A 26113-nucleotide genomic window follows, 5' to 3' on the forward strand; every position below is an offset into this window, starting at 1 on the left:
TTTCACTTGCTTAAAACAATGGCAGGTTCACAATAAATAATAAGGGTTAGCTTTTATAATAATTATTCACAATTTTCTTAAAATTACCCATCCAAAAAACAGAGGATAAAAATGACTTTGTTCTTTTGTGAATATCAGTGAGATTATCTCGCAACTACTAGGTGAAGGCTGAAATCTATCGTAGATAGACCATCCTTTAAAGCCATGCGAGGCTTCTTAGAAAACTAAAGCTATGAATGTATCTCTCTTGATTTCAAGTAAGTAGTTAAGTGTGGCACATTATGCCAACCCCCCAAAATGCCATTTTGTCATAAGGATTATTTTGAACTAAAGGCGCTTGAGAACCAGTAGGTAGAGAAAGGACACTGATCTCCCCCTTCCTCCCTTTAACAGGAGAAAAGGAACAATCTATCACCAGAGATGGGAGATAAACCCTGGTGGGAAAGATGCCAATCCCTGTAGCAGCATAAAAGAAATATTGTCACAGGGACTGGGAGTTAAGGCTAAGAAAAATCTGTACAAACACAGCTTGTTAAAATAACTCTTATCTTCCTTATCCCCCCCCCCCACATTTTAATTATTTTTGCACTATGGCCATCCTTTATTCAACCTACTGTATAATCACTTGGGTTTTCTCACTTCTTTGGCTCCTCGTTTTCCGTGAGGACTTCCAAATACATGTAAAACAAATATTTATCCTTTTATTCTGTTTAGTTTGTTTTATGTCAACTTAATTCTCAGGCCCAATTGAAGACTAAGAAGGTAGAGATAAAGTTTTGCCTCTTCTATAGTAGGATAAAACAGAATTGCATTGTAATTCTTAATTATTCAATTTAATGAGATCAGTTATCAAATAAATAAAAAACAATTTTTAAACAAAAGTAAGCCATTTATAAGTAATCTACCTTGCCAAATATTAACACACCCATTGCAATAATAAGTTAAGGTAATGGTCTTTAGTATCAGAAATAATCTAGTTTGGATGCCAAGTGCATGATATGCAAGTTATAGTTTAAGATTTGGCTTCTCCAACTCTAAAATTATTATGAGCATCAAAATAAGTAAGGACTACAGTTTTCAGTCATTATCATAATATGGCTGATATCCTAATACAAGAAGCTATTACTATAAAAATTTATTAAGGATATCGATTTAGCTTAAGGAATTTGGTCTTATTAATATTGATACCATTTTTATGTTAAAATATATTTTATTATCATTTGCTATCATTGATTTATAAAACTCACTATTCATCTTTGATATATTGACCTATGAAGTCGCTTATTTGACTTAAAACAATCATTACTAAATCCAATTGATTGAAATACACTAAAACTTTTTCAGTAAATTAAATAACTATGAAATGTTTGGGATATTATCTAAACATATTCAAGATTAGGCAGAAAAACCACATTAGTTAAATTTCAAAACGTTTTCGCTTCTTACTTAGTGTATTTTTCATTTTAAATAATTGTTCATCACAGAAAAATTAGCTTTTAAAATACTAAACAAAATAAAAAAGAGACTTCCTTATCCTGCATTATTGAAATAATCTGTTACATTTTGCAAATATTCTCATAGAGATTTTATTTTAAACATATGCCTGTGTATTGCTTATACAAAAAATTGATGTGAAATATTTTTATTTTGCATGCTTTTTATCATTTATGTCATGATCATCTTAATATGTCAATAATTGTAATTCTGTATTTCTTAAGTTTTTAGTTAATGACCTTCCTCTGAATATGAAAATATTAATATATGGAGTCATTTTATTTTTCTAAATTTATAAGAATAATAATTTTACAATATTTTTTGCATTTGTTGTTAGGTATAAAACTATAGGGAAACATTAGAATACAGATAAGTTCAAGTTTTCATGTGTATATTTAAAGTACAGGCATGCTTTGGAGATATCATGGGTTCAGTTCCAGATCACCGCAATAAAGCACATATTACAATATCATGAGTCTCACACATTTTTGTTTGTTTCTTAGTGCATATAAAAGTTGACTATCCCATAGTCTATTCAGTGTGCAATAGCATCATGTCCATAAAAACAATGTATGTACCTTAATTTAAAGTTGTTTTATTACTAAAAAATGCTAATGATCGTCTGAGTCTTCAGTGAGTTGTAATTTCTTTGCTGCTGGAGCATCTTGCTTTGATGTTGATGGCTGCTGACTGATCAGTGAGTGATTGCTGAAGGTTAGAGTGGTAAGGCAATTTCTTAAAATAAAACAACGATAAGGTTTGACACATTGATTGATTATTCTCTTCCTGAAAATTTCTGTGCGATTTCTGTTTGATGAAATTTTATCCACAGTAGAACTTCTTTCAAAATTAAAGTCAATCCTCTGATACCCTTCCATTGCTTTATCAACTAAATTTATGTAATATTCTAAATCCTTTGTGATTATTTCAGCAATCTTCACAGGGCTAGGCACAGTGACTTATGCCTATAATCCCAGGACTTCGAGAGGCCAAGGTGTGAGGATTGCTTGAGGCCAGGAGTTCAAGACCACCGTGGGCAACATAGCAAGACCTTGATTCTGCAAAAAATTCAAAACAAACAAAAAATAAAAGCAAAAGAAAAACATTGGTCACTGTATCTTCACCAGGAGTAGATTTCAGCTTAAGAAATCATTTTATTTGCTCCACCATAAGAATCAACTCCCTATCCATTAAGTTTGATGATGAGATTACAGTGATTCACTCACATCTTTAGGCTCTACTTATAGTTATCTTGCTATTTTTACCACATCTGCACTTACTTCCACCACTGAAGCCTTGAATGTCTCAAAGTCATCTATAAAGATTGGAATAAGCTTCTTCCAAACTCCTGCCAGTGTTGATATTTTGACTTCCTCCCAGGAATCACAAATGATCGTAATGACATCTAGAATGGTGAATCATTTCCAGTAGGTTTTTAATTTACTTTGCACAGATTCATCAGAAGAAACACTGTCTTGGCAGCTATAGCTTTAAAAAATGTATCTCTTAAATAACAAAATTTGAAAGTTAAAATTATTCCTTGATCCATGGGCTACAGAATGGATGTTGTGTTAACAGGCATGAAAACAACATTAATGACCTTATACATATCCTTTAGAGCTCTTGGGTAACTAGATGCATTGTCAATGAGCAGTAATATCTTGAAAGGAATCTTTTTTTTTTTCTTTTTCTGAGCAGTAGGTCTCAGTCTCAACATTGAGCTTAAAATATTCAATAAAACATGCTATAAATAGATGTGCTAACACCCAGGCCTTGTTATAACATTGATGGAGCACAGATTAGATATAGTATATTTATTAAAGGCCTTAGGATTTTCAGAATGGTAAATGAACATTGGTTTCGACTTAAAATCACCAGCTGCATTAACCCCTAACAAGCAAGTCAATCTGTTCTTAGAAGCTTTGAAGTCAGGCACTGGCTTCTATTCTCTACTTGTGAAAGTTATAAATGGCATCTTCTTCCAATAGAGGACTGTTTCATCTACATTTAAATGCTCTTGCTTAGTGCAGCTGCCTTCATTAGTGATCTTAGGTAGATGTTCTGGATAACATGCTATAGCTTCTCCATCAGCCCTTGTTGCTTCACCTTGCACTTCTATGTTCTGAAGATGACTTATTTTCTTAAGCCTTATGAACCAACCTCCACTAGCTTCAGATTTTTTTTCTGCAGCTCCTTCATGTCTTTCAATCTTCACAGAATTGAAGAGAGTTAGGGCCTTGGTCTGGATTAGGCTTTGGTTTAAGAGAATGCTGTGGCAGATTTGGTCTTAATCAAGACCACTTAAACTTTCTCTATATCAGCAATAAGGCTGTTTTGCTCCCTTATAATTTACATGTCCGCCGGAGTAGCACTTTTCATCTCCTTCAAGAACTTTTTGTCTGCATTTACAACTTGACTGGCACAAGATGTGTAGCTTTCAGCCTCTCGTGGCTTTCAGCATGCCTTCCTCACTAAGCTTCATCATTTCTAGCTTCTGATTCAAAGTTAGAAATGTGTGCCACCTCCTTTCATTTGAATACTTAGAGATCATTGTAGGATTCTTAATTGGTCTAATGTCAATGTCTCAGGAACTAGGGAGCCTGGAGGAGAGGGAGAGGTGGGGAAAACAGCTGGTCAGTAAATTAGTCAGAACAGACACATTTATCAATTGTGTTTGCCTTCCTATATGAGCATGGTTTGTGGAGTCCCAAAACAATTACAATGGAAACATCAAAGATTATTGATCACATATCACTGTAACAGATATAGTAATGATGAAAGCTTGAAATATTGTCAAAATCCCCAAAATGTGACACAGACATTAAATGAGCACATGCTGTTGGAAAAATGGTGCCAGCCGACTAGGTCAATGCAGGGTTGCCACAAACCTTCGATTTGTTAAAAAAAAAAAAAAAAAAAAATCATTATCTGCAGAGCACAACAAAGTAAAGCACAATAAAATGAAATATAGGCTACACAAACAGACAACAGCTGTTAGTGTTTTAAGGTCTAAGGCATTTATGAGAATAATGAACATTGTGGTAAAATAGTACTTTGCCTCTTTACTTAATGGAATATTTTAACCAAAATTCCATATTTCTATAACATCTTAATATTTCAATAATGTATTATTTAATACATGACACAATATACAGATTTTGGAATGTTCTCTTTTAAAAAGTCATATTGGTATTGATTTACAATTAAAGTGCATTAAAATTATGGTGGAAAAATAGTATAAATGGTTTTCTACATAACATGAAGTCACTCAATATAAAACTTTATTCTTAAGTGACACTCAAGGTATGATGATATATTCATCATATGCTAAGTTTGTCATAATACCCCTGAATAATTTTAAATTCATTTGGAAATTTTAAAATAGCATAACAGAATGAAAGAAGCAGCTTCAAAGCCATTTAACCTACTTTCTGCATCGTATTCTAAGTGAAGAAATGGAACCCCAGAAAAAATAAGATATTTACTTATGACCATACACTATTTATTTCTATAAGAAGCCTAAAATATTATTCTACTGGATCATTCTTTCTTCCAAAATGATTAGTGATAGGTATTCTTTTTTATATAGAAAGTCTTCAGTTGATATATTCTAATTTTATACATAGTTCAAATTACAAGACTCAGAAGAGATGGAAGAAAGGAAGACTTTAAAAATAAAATACGGGGTGGGCACAGTGTCTCATGCCTGTAATCCCAGCACTTTGGGAGGCCAAGGCGGGTGGATCATGAGGTCAGGAGATCGAGACCATCCTGGCTAACCAGGTGAAACACCGTCTCTATTAAAAATACAAAAAAATTAGCCAGGCGTGGTGGCGGTCGCCTGTAGTCCCAGCTACTCGGGAGGCTGAGGCAGGAGAATGGCGTGAACCCGGGAGGCAGAGCTTTCAGTGAGCCCAGATCGTGCCACTGCACTCCAGCCTGGGCGACAGAGCAAGACTCTGTCTAAAAATAAAAATAAAAAATAAAAATGAAAATAAAATAAAATATAAGATTTTGTTCATTAATATTGTAAGACAAAAGCAGAGGGATCAAAATTTGAACATTTATATTATTTCAATTTACTTTCAGACAATGCCACTAAGAATCATTACTTATTAAAGCCTGAAAGGCCTTGCCAAGTTAAAAGCTTCCATTTTTTTCATTACTTTTTTTTTTTTTTTTTTTGTCTGAGACGGAGTCTCTGTCACCAGGCTGGAGTGCAGTGGTGTGATCTCAGCTCACTGCAACCTCTGCTCCCGGGTTCAAGTGATTCTCCTGCCTTAGCATCCCGAGTAGCTGGGACTACAGGCACATGCCACCTAGTTGCAAAATTGGAACTAAAATTCACATACACATAATCCAATTTACTATTCTGTAAATCCTTCTTCATAGTACAACAGTTAATTTAGAAAATCAAATTAAGAAAAACAATACATATAATTTTTTTCTGGAAGCACCTATAAATGTGCAGAGGTGTTACTAATATTATTTTAATAATACATAGATAATACATTTGATCTAGTGAAAACTTTATTGTTCTGAAATATTCTAAGAAACTTTATAATTCTTCTTCATCAAATTCAGCAGATGTATATTATACATTATTTACTATACATCCCCATTCCAACCTTTTTGGAAACTTGTTTTTAATCTGAGAAGACAGTTATTGAGATTAGTTATTTTAATGGCTTTTCCTAAACATCTAGTTTTAGTGATTCTTTGACCAAGTCTTAAAACAAGATACACAATCCCTATTTTGATGCTTTCGAAATTCCTGTTCTTACACTTCTTCATCATTCTTACCAGTCTACTAACTTTCTCTTCTGTCCCCATTCTGGCCCTGAAAGCCTCATCTCATTATCAGAAGTGCTAAGTGATACATCGGTCAGTGTGGAGCTGTAATTGCTTTGTCTTCCATAAACTACTTCGCTAAAATCTATTCAAGGTCAAGGCTGTCACTTTCATCTCTCCATGCAGTTTGGCTCTAAAATGAAAGTGTTTTGTTTAAATTATATTTGAAGGTTTAGGTGTTCAAAAACTAAAGGGAATCACTTCTCAAGTTTAATCTATGAGACACACCAAAAAAGTAACACAAACATAATTGTCTGAGCAGCAGTCAAATTTAAGCCTGCAGAATAAAAGCCCTGTGTATTATTTGCATAACTATAACTTAATTTTATTAGAACCATGAACTTTAATACTGTGTCCTTGATTATTCATTCATAATCTATAAGCTGAGGAACATAATTATGGATGTGGAGCTGTTAGTGTATTGCAAATTACTACAAATATGTAGTAATCTCATGACTATTTTATTTTAAAACTTTTCCTTGAACTACTACTGGCCACAAATCAATGATTTCTTTAACTGGGAAAATGGAAACATCACTATTATAAGACAATGTCAAATAAAAATAACAATTCATCTTTTTGGAAACAACCTATCTTAAAATTTAGTAAAGTGAATTTTTTATCCCACTATGTTTGATGAATTTTAGATTTCATTGGGATACTTGTGCAATTGTGTTATAATAGTACGAAATAGGGAAAAGATGATGTTTTCACGTTTCCTACACAATTCATTTTTAGTTCTTTGTTTTTCATGCATTTCTAACTTGCTGTTAGAAGATGAAATGAACACACCATCTAGAAATGCAAGCTGACTTTGCAGCAGGTTCTTTATAGGGACAGAACTTTGGAAGAGTCACCGAATTCCATGGTCTGTCTTCGTTTTGGTCAGGAGAAAATTTACTATATCAATAAATTCAGTGAAATTAGGCTCTGAGAAGAACAAATGTATCATTTATCATCAATTCATTATGTAATTTTTTTGAACTTTTATTTTGCATTGAACATGTAGTATGATAAGCAACATGGATGATCCATGAAAAGGTTTTCATTGAGAAAAACCACCTGACTTAGAAGGAGAGGTGGGGAAAGAGGGTATTTAAGAGAGGATATTTAGTAGAGTAATCCCATCAGACATAGACGGTGTTGGTAAAATCAAAATGCTGGGGTAGCGGGTTTGGGGGTAAGAGTAGAGAATCATGGATACATAGATTTTGGATATAGCATATGTATTTTTTTAATTTCTATTTTGAAAAACTATTTTCATACTGTGATATAACAACTCCATGACTGATACTTTATTTTTTCTGTAGTTAATTTTCTAAATGTCAGTAGTTTTATGACATTTCTCGTAGTTACAATTTTGTCCTCTCTGGAAACCTCAGGAATAATACAGCTTTCCTTGATCCTTAAATATGATTTTTATTTGCAAGATACATGTCTTCAAACACAAACAGGAATTGGATATGCAAAGAAAAAGGAGAGGACAGCAAAAATATATAAAGAGAGCAGTACACATTTAGTTTGCCTAGAGTAAATCATAAAAGGTAAGCAGTCGTGAAAATAAATATATATTTATTTAAGCACTTATTTGATTCAATATTCAGTATTATTCTATGGATAGAAATAAGTAAATTATATGATATATAGTAGGTCACACTCAAAAGTTTAGAGCCTATTCAGGAAGTGATGAGAAACAATTTAAATAAAATGATAAAACGGTACTTAGGCTTTTGAAGATCACTGTGATATACTATGATGGATGGAAGATGGAGAAAGAAAGGAATGACAAGAAGCCATTGGGGAAATCTAGATAATTAACAATGAGAGCTTAAAGAAAGACAGTGGCCAAAGGCATGGTAAAAAGACAATTGTTCCAAGATATTATTTGGGAAAGTAAAATTGACAGATTTTTTAACCAATTAAGTAAGAAATTTTAGTTTAAAGAATGAGAGATACCAAAGAACAGATGCTAGGATTTTAGCTTTGGTCTCTGGGTGTTTGGTGCAATTTATCAAAGTAAGAAATATAAGGGGTAAGGGTTTTATGGGAAAAAAATAATGTATTCCATTTAAACATGTAGAGTTTTAAAAAGCTTTGCAATAGCCAAGTGAAGATATCTAATTAAGAAGTAGGATTGAGTCTAGGGAGGGAAATTCTTAGCAATTACAGCAAGACTCATAGCACCAAATGTTTCAGAGAGGCCAAGTGTGATAACCTGAAAAGTACTTATTTAATTTTGCCAGGCGTGGTGGCTCACACCTGTAATCCCATCACTTTGGGAGGCCGAGGGGTAGGGGGGTGGATCACTTGAGTTCAGGAGTTCGAGACCATTCTGGTCAACATGGTGAAACCCCCATCTCTACTAAAACTACCAAAAATTTTCAGGCATGATGGTGTAAACCTGTAGCCCCAGCTACTTGGGAGGCCAAGACACGAGAATCACTTGAACCCGGGAAGTGAAGCTTGCAGTGAGCCCAGATAGTGCCACTGCACTCCAGCCTGAGTGACCAAGCTAGAGTCTGTCAAAAAAAAGAAAAGAAAAAGAAAGAAGGAAGGAAGGAAGGAAAGAAAGAAGGAAAGCAGGAAGGCAGGAAGGAAGGGAGGGAGGGAGGGAGGGAGTGAGAGAGGGAGGGAGGGAGGGAAAGAGAGAAAGAGAAAGAAAGAAAGAGAGAGAAAGAAAGAAAGGAAAGAAAACAAAAGAAAGAAAGGAGAAAGAAAAAGAGAAAGAAAGAAAGAAACTTATTTAATTTTTATACAGGGAGTGGTGATGAATTTAGAAAAATCAGTTTTAATGAAGTGATTAGATAAAAGTCAGACTGCAGGACTTTAAAAGTAGATGGGACATAAAATATAGAGGAAGTCACTGCATTCTATTATTTTAAGAATGTTGTCTGAGAAGAAAATGAGAGATATAAAACAGATAGAGGACAACGTAAATTCAGTTAACACTTTCAAAGGATGGCATAAATTAAGCATTTTTAAATGCTGTGAGAATGCTAGGGAGAAAAAAGAGATGTTGAATATATTGTTTAAAAAAGAGAGAAGCTGACAAAATAAAGCCACAAAGGGTTCAAGATGTCATGGAGTTCCTTTTTTAAAATTCATACATTAGCCTTGAACACATGGCATCATTCTGTGTTTAATGAGTCTGAGGAGAGAAGATAAATTTAGACACCAGTTTGCCAGAAAAGGGGGAAGTATGTTCAGGGAAAGTGGGAAATTAACAGAGCTTTTACTTGATGACCTGTATTTTCTCTATAAATTAAGAGGGGATTGTTTTCTAAAAAGGATAGAAAATTAGCATGGAGGGTACCTTTAAAAAAGTAGTTAAGTTTCTAAATAATGGCTGTGCAAATGAAAAAGAAGGCTTAGTAGGAACTTACCATGTTTCCTGAAAAAGATTTTCTCATTCATTCCTTGAATAATTATTATTTCTATCAGGTATTATTGTAAACTCTGGGGAAAGAATAAAGAGCAAGATGGATATAGTCAATGTTTTTATAGGAAGGTGAGAAGATAAGTAATCTTTAAAATATATAGAGTTCTCTGATTTGCTGTACAAGGTCATCATAAAGGACTCTCCTAGGGAAGTGATATTTGCTAGATATGAGGGACTTGAGTAAGATGCGAAGTTGGGGAGTGGAGAGATGGGGAAGAGGAAGGAGTCTTTCACGGATAGGAAATAGCAAATGCAAAGTTCCTGAGTGGAACAGAAAGAAAAAAAAAAAAAAGCTTAGCCTGCTCAAAAACCCTGAAAGAGCACCAATGAGGGTAGAATGCAGATTGTCACAAAAATGATATGAAAATATGTGGTAGTTGAATTAGAGCCTGCAGAACTTTAAATAATTTATTTTAAGAATTTGAGTTTTTATCTTAGGAGTGATTAAGGAAGAGGGAAAGAGAGAGAGGAGAGGTCCTAATTGGTTTTTAATAGAAACAGAATTCTGGCTGCAGGGGAGCAAATGTGTAAGAAATATACCAGAGGGGGTGGTGGGAGAAAGTCTAGGGAGCTACTGAAATAATTCTAGTGAACGCTGATAAGGGTTTAGAGTACAATGTCAGAATTATAGACAGAAAGGAACAATAATTAATATTAGCATGCAAATTCACAGTTTTTATGATTGTCTGACTATATGGATGGAAGAACGAGAAGATATCACAAGCTTCCAGCCAACCAAACTTAATGGTGGGTGTTGCCATTCGGTGAGATAGGAAACACTGGTGACAGAATTATGAATTTGTTTTGAACATGTTGAGTTCGTTGGGTATTTGATATCTCCAAGTGAAAATTTAATATTGAGTGGAGAGTTGGATATACAGATCTGGAACTCAGATCAAATAGTAGTACATATAATTGATCCAAGGCAAGCTTGGGTTCATGCCAGAAGAATATAAAAAGAGCAGATAATGTAGTCCTTAACTGAGGTTAGAAACCATGAACTTGTAGCAGTGCAAATTTACAATGTTTAAATTATTTTTACAGTTCCCAGTAGTCCATATTTTAAATGGATATGCATGCTTTGATTGAGAAGATATAGGATTATGATTAGGCAAGTACAATGAAAGGAAGAAACCAAGGTTTCTAGAGAGTGATGGTCTTTCATCTGTAAAGGGGGATAATGGACTGGCCAAACACAGATTAATTTAAAAAGATGAGCAGAACATGAAAGGAAATAAGTGCACAGTAAACCAAGAATTTGTTGCCAGATAAAGGAATACTAGAATTAAAAATTCTGCAGTAGGAAACTAGGTGATCCAGAGAGTGGCCAGATGAGTGGTTAGCCGAATTGCTGTGAAATTAAGAAAGGTTTTTAAATGATCAAATCATAGCTAAAATTTAATATTAAAGAGAAAAATATACAAATCTGGAGCTATGAATTTGGAAGTCATTGCTGTATAATTGTAGATGTATAGATGTCTCTTTCATTTGGATACTGGAATTTCCCAGGGTCATTATGGGACTTGGTATGGAGGATATAATTATGAACCTGATAGCAAAATTGGTCAAGAAAATTGGAAGATTCATCAGTGGATGGGAACAGATGAGTGGATGACAGCATGAGCCACCAAGGAGAGGATGAATATAAAATACTGATGGAGCTTAGGTTACTGATTCAATCCAGGGCACTTCCTTCATGATGTCAAAATAGCTGGGATTATTAATTACTAATTATAGGAACACAGATTCAAAGTAAGAAGATATATAAATAGATAGGGTGTATTTTATCAAGCCTGCATTTGCCTGGTGAGCTGTCTGTACCCTTCCAGATGTTTTACAGTGCAAATGAGGAATCCTTTGAATCCACGGGATCAATGTTGCTCTTTGTTACAGTTCTGAATTAACATGCAAGGTTATTATTCTTTTGAGTTCCCCTTTCATTTATGCCATTTTGACAGTGCCATATATGTTAATATAGTATATTCCCTGAGTAGACAGATGTCCAATTTTATTCTTTCTTAATTACAATCACAATTCTATTGTGCCACCCTAGGGTGATATACAAGTCACCTGGATTCAAGTCCAGTTGTGAAAGGCCTCATTCACCAACTTAGAGATTATCCTTCAGAACTGTGTAATTTTTAGTTTCTCTTCAAGTCTGCACATCAGGCTTACCTGGGAAACTTTCTAAAATTAAATTCCCTAAGTTTAATATTTATGCTACCTCTAGAGATTCTGATACATAGGTCTAAGTTTGACTCATAGAATCTATAATATTTATAGCTCTTTGGAACAGAAAGTTTTGAAAACTATTGGTTCAAAATCGGTTCATAAATGGTATAATTTTAAATTGTGTTTCAATTGTTTTTAATTTTATCACAGAGTTCAGGTGTCCATGAAATTTTATGGATACCTCGTTCTGACCCCTATCTATAACCTATAACTGGTCCTCTAGTTAGGATTTGTGATGGAATTTATCACTTTGTAAAATTATTCAGTGTGAGAAAACTGAAAAGTTATTTGAAAACAATAGGCTTAAAGCAATGTTATGTATTATTTTCTGTTTATCACTCCTCTCCATCTCAACCCATTGTGGAAAGGAAATTCCCCTTCCTCTTCAGGGAGGGAGGAGGTTGTTCATGTTTAGTGAACAACCATAGAAAACAGAGATAGTATCCTCCTCCTTAACAGAGACCAGGTTGACTGCTCAGTTTAATAAAGATGATGCTTTACTCTAGAGAAAATGGCAAATGAGTGCCACGTTTTCTTGCTGTCCATTATAAATACTAGGATTTCTAACTCCCAGGGTTCTTAAGCTGTGAAGAAAACTGACTACGTGTACCTGCAACCACCTGGCCCACTCCCCATTTTCCCCATGGGACTTGGGCCATAAGGGGAACCAATTCAAACTGATGCTCCTGCTAGTTGCAATAGAGTAATAAATCCTTTTGTCTCTAATCCAAGACCCCCATGTCTTCTGCCAGCATCTATGAAACTGTGGAAGATCAGCTTAACTTGCAAGCAGGGTAAAATCTGACTATTCAAAGTTCTTGACACGTCTATAAATAAAAATTAAGAAAGCCTACCTCATAGAATTGCTGTGACTACAATAATATTGCTGTGAGCGTAATCAATAAATGTTAAGTGTTTAGAATAATGCCTATTATATATGGAATAATCTCAAAAAACTTATGTATTAGTATTACCAGTATTCATAACTGAGAAATATATCCACTGTCTGCATCACTCACAGATACAGATCCATGGCATAGACAATAGTCACAGTAAAACTTCGTACCTTTAAGAATTCATCCCTACATTAAAGTCTTTGTCAAACTAAGTTAGAGGCAAACTCAGATGACTCCTGGGATCAGGTAAGTGAGTGGAAACTGTGCCAAAGTGGAGAGCAAAGGTTACTTCAGAAGGGGGTGGCCCAGAGCATTTTCTGCTGATTATTACTATGTAGAAAAAATTGTGGACCCAGTGTTGCCAAATTACCAGATTTTAAAAAGGAATTCGTAATATCACAATAGGACTTTTTTAAAGGTTAAATATACTTTCATAGGTACTTGGAGCCAATGGCTCCAAATAACGTCTGGGCCACATGCAGACCATGGATCCTTTGCTCTATTAAGAAAGATAAGGAGTATCGAAATTCTTTTATAACTCTACCACTGAGAAAGGAAGATAGTGGTTGCTGCATGAGGGATTGATGGAGGAGAATGATCTTGTTAAAAACAAAACAAAACAAAAAACGAAGAGTTTCCTTATACCTTTATTTTTTAATGCCAAAGTAAATAACATTCCAGTTATAATAGCATAAGAGTTACACATTGTTATCTCTGAGGTACTTGTGTTTTGTCACCGCAAACACCAAAATCTGAGATTAATGGCATCATTGGAAGGGATTTGGTGCAATCTAATGTTAAAACCCTGAACTATCACAGGATAGTAGCTCATGTCAGGTTCAACACATGTGACTATGTCTTTGTCAAAATTTTGAAAGATCCTATGTCATTTTTGTGAGGTTACTGTGATGCCGTGGGGTGCCTCAGCTCACAGTGAGGGCGCCAAACTCTGACACCATGCTGTATTCCTGTGTGAACAGAACATAGCATGACAGGATGAATATTACGCCTCATCAAGAATTAAATATTTAACATTTCCCGGGCTTTTAGTCTTTACATTAATTTTGTCCTATTCATAGGTTGGATCTAGTCCAATGCTTAGCAAAATGATAATAAATATAGAAGAAAAATTATCCCTGCTGCTGGCTATTTCTGCAAAGCCACTTAACTTTTCTTCCTGATTCCATTTTTATTTCTTCTCTCCTACTCTCCATAGCAGCATGTGGAATGCATAAAATGCAAATCCAAGCAAAACCTGTCAATGTCTCGTAACCACCTTTGGACTGAAGTTCAGTGGTAACTTCCTACCTGGGCATTCTGTGCCACACAGGAATTGCCCTTTACTGACCATGCTATATACACCAGCTTTCCTGGCTCTTGATCTACAGAAGGCCTTTCAGTTTCTCCCTAAAGCCCCTCTCATATCTGGGCCACATGCTTTACCATGCTGGAACGTTCTTTTCCCTCTCTCTTGTTAATTCCCAGAAAAAGCAAGAGTCATGTCTTGCTCCATTTATTGTTACTGCTTTTCCCAGCACCACACTCAGAAGAGCGCCTGCTGTACTTGTAGGTATAAGACTCTGGAGGCAGTTATAAGTGGTTTTCTACTTGTGGCTCTGCTTTTAATATGTTATGAATAATGCTTAGTTCAGTACCTAATGTTAAGTTCAGTAAAAAATCATGTAATCTCCAGGAATTATTTTATTTATTTTATTTTTTAAATAATTTTGTGGCCGGGCGTGGTGGCTCATGCCTGTAATCCCAACACCTTGGGAGGCCTCGGCGGGTGGAACACCTGAGGTTAGGAGTTTGAGACCAGCCTGGCCAAAATGGTGAAACCCCATCCCTATTAAAAATACAAAAGTTAGCAGAGAGTGGTGGCAGGCGCCTGTAATCTCAGCTACTCAGGAGGCTGAGGCAGGAGAATTGCTGGAACCCAGGAGGCAGAGATTGCAGTGAGCTGAGATCACACCATTCCACTTTAGCCTGAGCAACAACAGCGAGACTCTGTCTCATATTAAAAAAAAAAAAGTGAGCATATAATAGGTGTATATATTTATGTGGTGTATGAGATATTTTGATACAGGCATGCAATGTGAAATAAGCATATCATGGGGAATGGGGTATCCATTCCCTCAAGCATTTATCTTTTAAGTTACAAACAATTCAATTATACACTTTATTTTAAACTGTACAGTTACTATTGACTATAGTACACTATTGTGCTGTCAAATAGTAGGTCTTTGTGCTGTATTCTTTCTAACAATTTTTTGTACCCATTAACTACCCTCACCTCCCCTGCAACCCCCCGACAGGACCCTTCCCAGCCTCTGGTAGCCATCCTTCTACTCTCTATCTCCATGAGTTCAATTGTTTTGATTTTTAGATTCAACACATAAGTGAGAACATGCAGTGTTTATCTTTCTGTGCCTGGCTTATTTCACTTAACATAATGATCTCCAGTTCCATCCATGTTGTTGCAAATGACTGGATCTCATTAGTTTTTATGGCTGAATGGTACTCCATTGTGTATATGTACCACATTTTTTAATCCATTCATCTGTTGATGGACATTGAGGTTGCTTCCAAATCTTAGCTATTGTAAACAGTGCTACAACAAACAAAGGACCAGGAATTATTTTACTACCCAATTTTTGCTAATTTTTGTAAGCAGTATTTTTTGGAAAATGACCACATTTTCAAGGAATTAATATGGGATGTTCCTCTCTTGAAATGTAGTCTAGAGCTTTAACAGAAAGGTGTCATCCTTGATGACAGAATACTTAACATGATGGCAGGATCTGGGCAGAGGGAGTTTAGAAGTACATATGTCTTGGTATTACATGGGCAATCCCTTCTCCACCAACAGATAAGCTGTGTGTGACCTGCTGAATGTGTGGAGCAGCACTCAACCTGTTGAAGGCTTTGATTTCTCTCTGTGCTAGAGGGTAATAAATGAAAACAAGATGAGACTTTGAAACCTCTAAGGCAGGCTTGTCTTTAGTCTGAATTTTCTTTTTTCTATTAGGAATAAGCTGCCACATGTAACAAGTGAGGACTCCCTAGAGCTTCAGATACCCTTGCCTGGGAACTACTTTGACCTCCTTAGAGACATGAGTAGGGTGTTTTGAGGACCATTCTGCTCCACAAATTCCTTTCGTGGCATCTTTCTAGAGCACTGGGTCTTACTAATTTAAGTATATTGGCTGGGCGTGGTGGCTCACACCTGTAATTCCTGCACTTTGGGAGGCTGAGGTGGGCAGATCACCTGAGGTCAGTAGTTCGAGACAAGCCTGGCCAACATGGTGAAACCCCATCTCTACTTAAAATACAAAAATTAGCTGGGCATGGTGACGGATACCTCTAATCCTAGCTACTCGGGAGGCTGAGGCAAGAGAATTGCTTGAACCCAGGAGGTGGAATTTGCAGTGGGCCGAGATCACGCTATTGCACTCCAGCCTGGGTGACAGAGTGAGACTACATCTCAAAAAATAAAAAATAAAAATAAATAAATAAATAAATAAATAAATTAACAAACCTATTGACTATTGACTTTTCTCCCACCCCCACCCTCCTCACCATTATCTCTCTACCACAATCTCCATTCTCCCGAAATTCTTATGTCCTGGTAACTGCCCAGGAACAGGATGGTCTTTACTATATTCCAGATTTCAGCAGTTTAATCACATTTATGTAAAGTATGCCTCTATTCAAAGCAGATTTGATAAGGCTTATCAAAATACATATAGTAAAAATGATCGTAACAATAATAGTGATAAAAAAAACAGCAGCCAGTGAAGGTGTACTTGGACAGAGAAAAGAAGGAAAGAAGAAACAATATGACACTGGGGAAAATGTTAATAGGTTGCTTTTAGCACATTCTAATAATCTGTGCACTGATTGTCATGAAACATATAAACTGAACTTTCCAGCAGCCGAGGTAAATAAATAAATATAGAATTTCACGTGGCGATGGAGGAGCTTGCCAGGTTGTTCTATTGCAATGGCCTGTGAGGTACCAGGTTTACCTCTTTTTGCCTAATTCACACTAATCTTTTGCTAAGCAAATGCCATTTAAAAGACATGAGGACTTTCTTGAAAGGGCAAATAAAAGAGGATTTGGCAGATAATTAAAGTGCTGTGGCTGGTGATTGGACCTCTCCAGCTTACACACCCTAAAGATTGCAATACTATCAAGACCAAGGAAATGTTTACATTACTATGGAGTTTCTGGCTTCTCTACGACTTTCAGTTTTAATGTCCTGTTCAGTAAGTGTGGAAAAAAAATAATGAAAGGCCATGGCATTTTTATAACAAACCATAAATATGGTATTTTTATCTTAAATTTCAGATAAGCAATGTCTTGTTCTTCGTTCTATTGAACATTTGCAAATTAATCTCAAACAGGTCAAAATACAGCTAAGAGGAAAAATTTTTAAGTATAGCTTAGAATTTGAAAGCAAATTTTCCTAACATGGCTAACCAGTTCGTAATTTGGGAGTTCTAGATTCATGATGTCATGAAATTCCAGCTAACCACAGCATTCTCAAATATCAAGTGTAAGCTAATTTGACATGTGAAAATCAATTTTGTTTTCCAAAGGGTTATTCTAAAGGATAGTATTGCAAAATGTGAAACTGAATATCTTTTCTAGTCAAGGAAAATCTTACTTTGTAGACTGGGAATGAAAGACACGTGTAGCCTGTTTATTCCTTCATACCTGTAGCATAAAATACACTGGCTGCTGTCTTTAGCAGTTACATAACCAAACAAAAGAAAAATAGGACACCAAATCTTTAGGTCATCTATATAGCACGTTGACTATTATAACCATCTGATTGAAAAGTGTGAAAAAATATAAGTCAGTTTAGAATCATTCTAAATTATGTAATTTGAAAAAATGAAATTTGAACTCTTATCAAAACATTTTATGTGCATTTTGTTTATTTGCATAAACAAAAACACCAAACATTTATGATGTGTAATTCAATGCTGAGATGATGTAGAGGAAGGCAATACGTAATCTATGCAAACTGAAATGACAATTTCAAAGGATAGCAGAAAGTCCAGTCAACAAAGAGGATTTAGAGGGCTAAATTTTTCTTTGGAATCTTGACCTGTGCTAATTAAAAGGCAAAATGAACTATTGAATGCTTTTTTCTAGTTCAAAAACTATTTGGTTATGTATTTGACACAGGTGAATTTTTTATAATTTTGTTAATAAGGTTATCTTCTCTCAAATTATTGAGAAATATGCTTTTGAAATGCTATTAATTTTGACGATTTTTTCCAGTTTTCAATTACATGGATTATCATCTATAAAAGTTAAATTAACAAGTATCTTCTCAATGCGTTTGATGTAAAATGTTCTTTCTTTTCCCCAAATGTTCTCTTTTTCTATGAGAAAATAAAATTATTATAACAATGCAGGGTATTTGGCAGTGTAGCGCTCGCTGAAAATAAACACTAAATGGTATTGACTGCATACTGAAGGCTGAAGAGATTGAACCTTACAAGTTTAATAAATCCAGACTTGGTGTTATAGTGTGTGTGTGTGTGTGTGTATAAATATATATATGTGTGTATATATATGTATATATATGTGTATATATATGTATATATATGAATATATGTATAAATATATGTGTATGTGTATATATATATATCCTTTCCAATATTTAAACAATCAAAAGCAAAATGGTATATACATACCTACAGTGATGACATTACCTATTTACATGAATTGTAAAAAATATTTGTTTCTCTGGAACCTGATCCTCAATTATTTCAGAAATTTAAGGGAGGAAAATCTGTTTGGAAGGCTTTGGAAAATTTATTTCATTGTTTTTTAGTATTTTTTTAGGAAGAAGATCACTTATTTTTGGAGTGCCAGCACCCTCTACTTCAGATAGGATACTTTTAAAGGAAGCGATGAAATAGTATTTTGTTAAAACTTGAAACAATAGTTATATAACATATTTTGTAGGTTTTACTATGCTTTGCCATTTTTATCTTATGAACTAGTTGACAATGTAACTATCTAATGACATAAACTGATACTTCTTTCTCAAAACATAAAAGCTTCTTTCTCCCCCATGGGCTGTTAAAAATTATTATTTTTTTAAGGTCACATAAGGATCGTGAAACTAGTTTCTAATTGGATTTCGTGTGTATATTCTTGAACTTTTAAAAATTATTTTTTAATTGACAAATAATATATATTTTAATTTATTTAAAAATTGTGTATATACAACATGATGTTTTGAAGTATATATACATTGAGAAATGGCTATATCTATCTAATAACAAATGCATTATGTCATATGATTATTTTGGGGGTAACACAACACAATTTTCGATATGTTGTGTTTAGGTAGTACCCTAAATGACGCCTTTTTTACTTGTTGATTGTCTTGGTGAAATTTGCTGTTCCTTCTAGGCCTACCTGGAAAGTCTGACATTAACTCTGCTCTATTTAATCTTCTAGTCATTTAATTTAAAGTAAATAGCAATGACGAAATAATATTTCATATTGATGACAGTATGAATTACAAAGATAGTTATTTGAAACCACATATCTAATATTACATATTGGAAAAACATATAGGGAATTACAATCCTGGACAGGTCAAATAATATTCATCTGAGTAAACTGAATAATAACAAAAATAAAGTATATCTGATAGATGTACATACAATTCTGCTCTTCAAATAAAAAATATAACTGTTTTTTCCCATGTAAGAGTAAACTTGTTTGTTTGTTTGTTTTTAAATCAGTCTTCTGTTGAGTAGTAAAGAAATAACAATCAGTAAAAGAAAATGTAAAAGAGTTATGCACACTATTTTGTCTGGCACTAATTTAATAATCCTATAATGATAATAGAAGAAAAAATTTTAATGGCAATATAATGAATATTTAGGAATAACCTCTTGAGACAAATATACAAAATCTTCAATTAAAAAATACCTAGAAATAACAGCTAACCTAACAAATATATAAGCTCTGTTTAAAACCTTATTTAAAAGAAAATTTATGTGTCAAACATCTTCACTGGTGCAAATAAATATTGAAAGAAAGAAACAAATATTAAGAAAAAGTAATGAAAAATTTAAAAATAAATAGAACATAATAAAGATAAAATTAGAAATCAAATTGTAAAGCAGACTTTAGAATTTATAAAGTCAGTAAAATAATCCATAGCTTTAGAATCACTAGTTAATCCAACTAAGAAAAGAAAAATAAATTATTAATATGCACAAATAATCAAGAAATTAATTGCCAATAAGGATGAAATTAAAAGAATAGAAAGAAAATGCATTTTATAACTCTAGGCATAGATATTTGAAAATCTATGTGAAATAAATACACTTCTCTAAAAATATAAATTATAAAAAGTATTTATTAGAAAACAGAAAAATTACAGATAATGTGAAAAGTATACCATTTATCGTATATCTACTGGTTGTATCAAAATGTAAAGAAACTGATCCGTTTTAAAACTGATTCCAGGCATGGAGAAGAAGCAAAGCTTCCCATTACTTTGTATAATGTCGCCACATCAGTAGCAAAGTCTTATAAAGACAGCATAGAGAAAGAAAATTGCAGATCAATTTTACTGAAATATTAATCAATTTTACTGCAATATTAATGCAAAAATCCTAAATGAAATACTAGCAAATACTATACAATCGTATACTAAAAGAATCACTAATCTTTACAAAGTAAGTTCATTCACACTAATTCAAATTTGTTTAATATTAAGAAATCCATCTATATAACTAACCATTTTAATCAGTTCATTGACTTGTAATTATGTTCATCTTAATAGATATTAAGTAGATATTTGAAAATTGGAAAACTCCATTCAAGAAACAAAACAAAACCTGTATAAGAATATGTATACCAAAGGCCGTTGCCACAATTAGTGGCAATACCCTTGCAATCTACCTATTAAAATTGGTGGAATTGGGGCGATAAGAAAAAGGAGAAGTAGGAAAAGAGAGATGGAGAAGAAGAGAAGGAAGAGTCAGAAAAAGGAAGAGCAATAGTAACAGGGTCCTAAATTTTAGAAGTCCTTGCACAATTGGGACAGCCAATGCCAACTGTATTTTACAAGAGGTGAATCTGTCATTCTTTCTTGCTGGTATAATTGAAAATGAGACTGTCCAAGAGAAATGTGTAAAAAAAGAAAAATGCTAGAAATAGGTAGAGATTCAGTAAGGTGGAAACGTACGAACATAAATTTAAAATGTAATAGCTTAGAAACCATAATGGGAATATAAGTGATTTAATTGTTAAAAAAAATATATAAAAAACCCTAGAGAGAAATAATAATATTGTATAAACTTTAGAGGAATTCAAGTATACAATTAAGTAATTAAGAAGATACATTTTAGTATTGGATACTATTAAATAAGAAGATTCATTCTAGTGTTTAACATTTTATGTGTTATAAAATATTATCTTATATAAATATACTCATATGGAAATATTTATTACCCTTAGTTTGTGACTCCGTAAGGGACATAGCAATCAGCATTCTGTTAAATACATATGCTTTCCACATAACTATAACTCATATTAAAAAAAATATACAGCTGCCAAAATGTTTTCTATTTTAAAGTAATTGGTGTATCTCAATATGAAACATCTTCTCCTTTAAGCATTTATGTATGTATAGTTATTTTAGTAAATCAGTACAATGCATATTATAATAGAATAACATATATGAAAAGGTCCTGGTGTCATCTTGTCAATATGCTTTGTTTCAATTTTTTGTTTGTTTGTTTGTTTTTTATTATACTTTAAGTTTTAGGGTACATGTGCACATTGTGCAGGTTAGTTACATATGTATACATGTGCCATGCTGGTGCACTGCACCCACTAACTCGTCATCTAGCATTAGGTATATCTCCCAATGCTATCCCTCCCCCCTCCCCCCACCCCACCACAGTCCCCAGAGCCATAAAAAATGATGAGTTCATGTCCTTTGTAGGGACATGGATGAAATTGGAAATCATCATTCTCAGTAAACTATCGCAAGAACAAAAAACCAAACACTGCATATTCTCACTCATAGGTGGGAATTGAACAATGTTTCAATTCTAATTCATGCTCTTGTTGCTTTATTGTCTTGTTGTCATGGTCACACACAATAAATTACAATAAAGTTGGGCTTCTCGCCCGCCCGCCCCTCACCCGCGCGCCGGCCCTGCAGAGCCGGCCGACCTGGCTCTCCTCCGTGACCCGGACCAGCGGGCGGACTGCCCTGAGGAGGCCGGGAGCGGAGGGCTGGGCCAGCCAGCGGGCGGGCGAAGATGCCGAACTTCTGTGCTGCCCCCAACTGCACGCGAAGCGCACGCAGTCCGACCTGGCCTTCTTCAGGTTCCCGCGGGACCCGGCCAGATGCCAGGAGTGGGTGGAGAATTGTAGGAGAGCTGACTTAGAAGATAAAACACCTGATCGGCTGGGCGCGTTGACTCACGCCTGTAATCCCAGCACTTTGGGAGGCCGAAGAGGTCAGCAGATCGAGACCATCCTGGCTAACACGGTGAAACCCCGTCTCTACTAAAAATACAAAAAATTAGCCCGGCGCGGTGGCGGGCGCCTGTAGTCCCAGCTACTCGGGAGGCTGAGGCAGGAGAATGGCGTGAACCCGGGAGGCGGAGCTTGCAGTGAGCCGAGATCGCGCCACTGCTCTCCAGCCTGGGCGACAGCGAGACTCCATCTCAAAAAAAAAAAAAAAAACAAAAACAAAAACCTGATCAGCTAAATAAACATTATCGATTATGTGCCAAACATGAGACCTCTATGATCTGTAGAACTACTCCTTATAGGACAGTTCTTCGAGATAATGCAATACCAACAATATTTGATCTTACAGTCATTTGAACAAACCACATAAGTAGACACAGAAAACGAATAAAAGAACTGAGTGAAGACGAAATCAGGACTGAAACAGAAAAATATTGATGAAACTTCTGAGCAGGAACAAAAACATAAACCAACAATAGCAATGCTCAGAACCCCAGTGAAGAAGAGGGTGAAGGGCAAGATGAGGACATTTTACCTCTATCCCTTGAAGAGAAGGAAAACAAAGCATACCTAAAATCTCTATTTGAATTATTGATTCTGATGGGAAAGCAAAATATACCTCTGGATGGACAGGAGACCGAAGAAATCCCAGAAGGTCTATTTACCCTAGATAACTTTCAAGCACTGCTGGAGTGCCAGATAAATTCTGGTGAAGAGGTTCTGAGAAAGCGCTTTGAGACAACAGCAGTTAACACGTTGTTTTCTTCAAAAACACAGCAGAGGCAGATGGTAGAGATCTGTGAGAGCTGTATTCGAGAAGAAACTCTCAGGGAAGAGAGAGAACCACACTTCTTTTCCATTATCACTGACGATGTAGTGGACATAGCAGGCGAAGAGCACCTAACTGTGTTGATGGGGTTTGTTGATGAATCTCATAGCCTAAGAGAGGAATTTATAGGTTTTCTGCCTTAAGAAGCTGATGCAGAAATTTTGGCTGTGAAATTTCACACTATGATAACTGAGAAGTGGGGATTAAATATGAAGCATTGCCGTGGTCAGGCTTACATTGTGTCTAGTGGATTTTCTTCCAAAATGAAAGTTGTTGCTTCTAGACTTTTAGAAAAATATCCCCAAGCTATCTACACACTCTGAACTTCCTGTGCCTTAAATATGTGGTTGGCAAAATCAGTACCTGTTATGGGAGTATCTGTTGCATTAGGAACAATTGAGGAAGTTTGTTCTTTTTTCCCTCGATCACAACTGCTTTTAGAACTTGACAATGTAATTTCTGTTCTTTTTCACAACGGTTAAGAAAGGGGTAAAGAACTGAAGGAAATCTGCCATTTTCAGTGGACAGGCAGGCATGATGCTTTTGAAATTTTAGTGGAACTCCTGCAAGCACTTGTTTTAGGTTCAGATGGTATAAATAGTGACACAAATATTAGATGGAATAACTGTATAGCTGGCAGAGCATTTGTACTCTGCAGTGCAGTAACAGATTTTGATTTCATTGTTACTATTGTTGTTCTTAAAAATGTCCTATCTTTTACAAGAGCCTTTGGGAAAAATCTCCAGGGGCAAACCTCTGATGTCTTATTTGCAGCCGGTAGCTTGACTGTAGTACTGCATTTACTCAACGAAGTGATGGAAAATATTGAAGTTTATCATGAATTTTGGTTTGAGGAAGCCACAAATTTGGTAACCAAACTTGATATTCAAATGAAACTCCCTGGAAAATTCCACAGTGCTCACCAAGGTAACTTGGAATCTCAGCTAGCCTCTGAGAGTTACTATAAAGAAACACTAAGTGTCCCAACAGTGGAGCACATTATTCAGGAACTTAAAGATATATTCTTAGAACAGCACCTCAAAGCTCTTAAATGCTTATCTCTGGTACCCTCAGTCATGGGACAACTCAAATTAAATACACCGGAGGAACACCATGCTGACATGTGTAGAAGTGACTTACCCAATACTGACACACTCTCAGCCAAGCTTCACTGTTGGAGAATCAAATAGAAACACAGGAGGAAAGATATAGAGCTTCCATCCACCATCTATGAAGCCCTCCACCTGCCTGACATCAAGTTTTTTCCTAATGTGTATGCATTGATGAAGGTCCTGTGTATTCTTCCTGTGATGAAGGTTGAGAATGAGCGGTATGAAAATGGATGAAAGCGTCTTAAAGCATATTTAAGGAACACTTTGACAGACCAAAGTTCAAGTAACTTGGCTTTGCTTAACATAAATTGTGACATAAAACACAACCTGGATTTAATGGCGGACACACACGTTAAACCCTATACAAGTAAGTCAGAGCTTCCCACAGATAATTCCAAAACCATCGAAAATACCTAGGAGACTTTTAAAAATAGGCCTTCTTATATTTGATATTTTAAAGAAAAGCCATATGGTGTATGTAAACCTCTTAATCACTAAATGTCTTTGCCTATAGAACTCCATTGAATACATTAGCCATTGATAATGTACCTGTTTAAATGGCCCCTGTTTGAACTCTCAGGCTTTGAAAACCTACCTGTTCTTCCAGAAGAGAACATTGAAAGTGCCATGTTTCCTTCTGCGTGTACTCTGCTGATGGCACTCTGGAATTGTTTTAGTTAGGTCATTTTAGACATAGCATTTATTATCACTGTGGATCTCTACTTGTTGGGTGTTACGAATTCTTTGAAGAAGTATGTTTTGAAGAGGTGCGGGAGGAAGGAATACATTTTATAAAATGTTATAGTGACACCCACAGTTGACCTTTGACTAATAGGAGTTTTAAGTATGTTAAAAATCTCTCCTGGACAGTTACAAGAAATTACCGGAGAAAAGCTTGTGAGCTCGCCAAACAAGGATTTCAGTGCAGATTTTGTCTTTCTCTAACTTAAAGGAGCAAATGACAGGTAAAATTTGAATGGAAGAGCCTGGCGTTGTTCTACATCTCGTTGTTGCTGTTTACATTCCTTTGTGGAGCCTACATCTTCCTAAGCTTTTTAGCCGGTGTATGTTGAACACTTCTGTTTCATGGTTAAGACAGAATCAGAGGCCATGGGTACTGACAACTGACTTGTCTGTTTTCTTTCTGTCTTTTTCCATGACTCTTACCTACTGCCTCATCTTGATTTATAAGCAAAACCTGGAAAACCTACAAAAATAAGGATTGTGGTTTATCTAGAAAACTATGGAAAACATTGCTGTTATTTTTGATGAAGAAAATCCATTTTGTATAGTTTATTTCAATCAAAACAAAATGTGAATTTTGTTTAAAAATGGAAAAAAAACTTAATCATTTTATTCACTAAAGAAAAAATAATTTATGAGCTTCTTGAAATTTTACTATCATGTAATTAACTCATGTCAGTCTTTTGATACACTTTTTTTTAGTACATTCTAATACTATAGTGGTAAAGTACATAAATGGAAATTTATGTATATTAGGGTGAAACAAGTAAACAGAGGGAAATAATATATAAAACATGTTATAGAGCTACTACTTGGGAATGTATGCAAACATCTACCTATATCTTTTTATATTTAATTACTAATAAGCATCTTGCATATGATAAACTGTTAGAATTATTTCTTGTACCAATCTATCTCTTAAAAGTTTTCTAGATAAGAGAATAAGAGAAAATTGTGCAACATATTTTCTAACTTTGCTGA

The 26113-nt window shown here is 34.9% G+C and overlaps 1 protein-coding gene and 1 pseudogene across 4 annotated transcripts in view; both read left to right on the top strand.

Moving 5' to 3' along the window:
* CADM2 (cell adhesion molecule 2) overlaps positions 1 to 26113 on the top strand; it is a 1116707-nt gene that overhangs the window by 1033361 nt on the left and 57233 nt on the right. The gene's annotated exons all lie outside the window — the stretch shown is intronic.
* LOC117979706 (52 kDa repressor of the inhibitor of the protein kinase-like) lies at positions 1821 to 25640 on the top strand (annotated as a pseudogene).

Source organism: Pan paniscus, chromosome 2 (assembly GCF_029289425.2).
Source record: "Pan paniscus chromosome 2, NHGRI_mPanPan1-v2.0_pri, whole genome shotgun sequence".
In the NCBI taxonomy this organism is placed as follows: domain Eukaryota; kingdom Metazoa; phylum Chordata; class Mammalia; order Primates; family Hominidae; genus Pan; species Pan paniscus.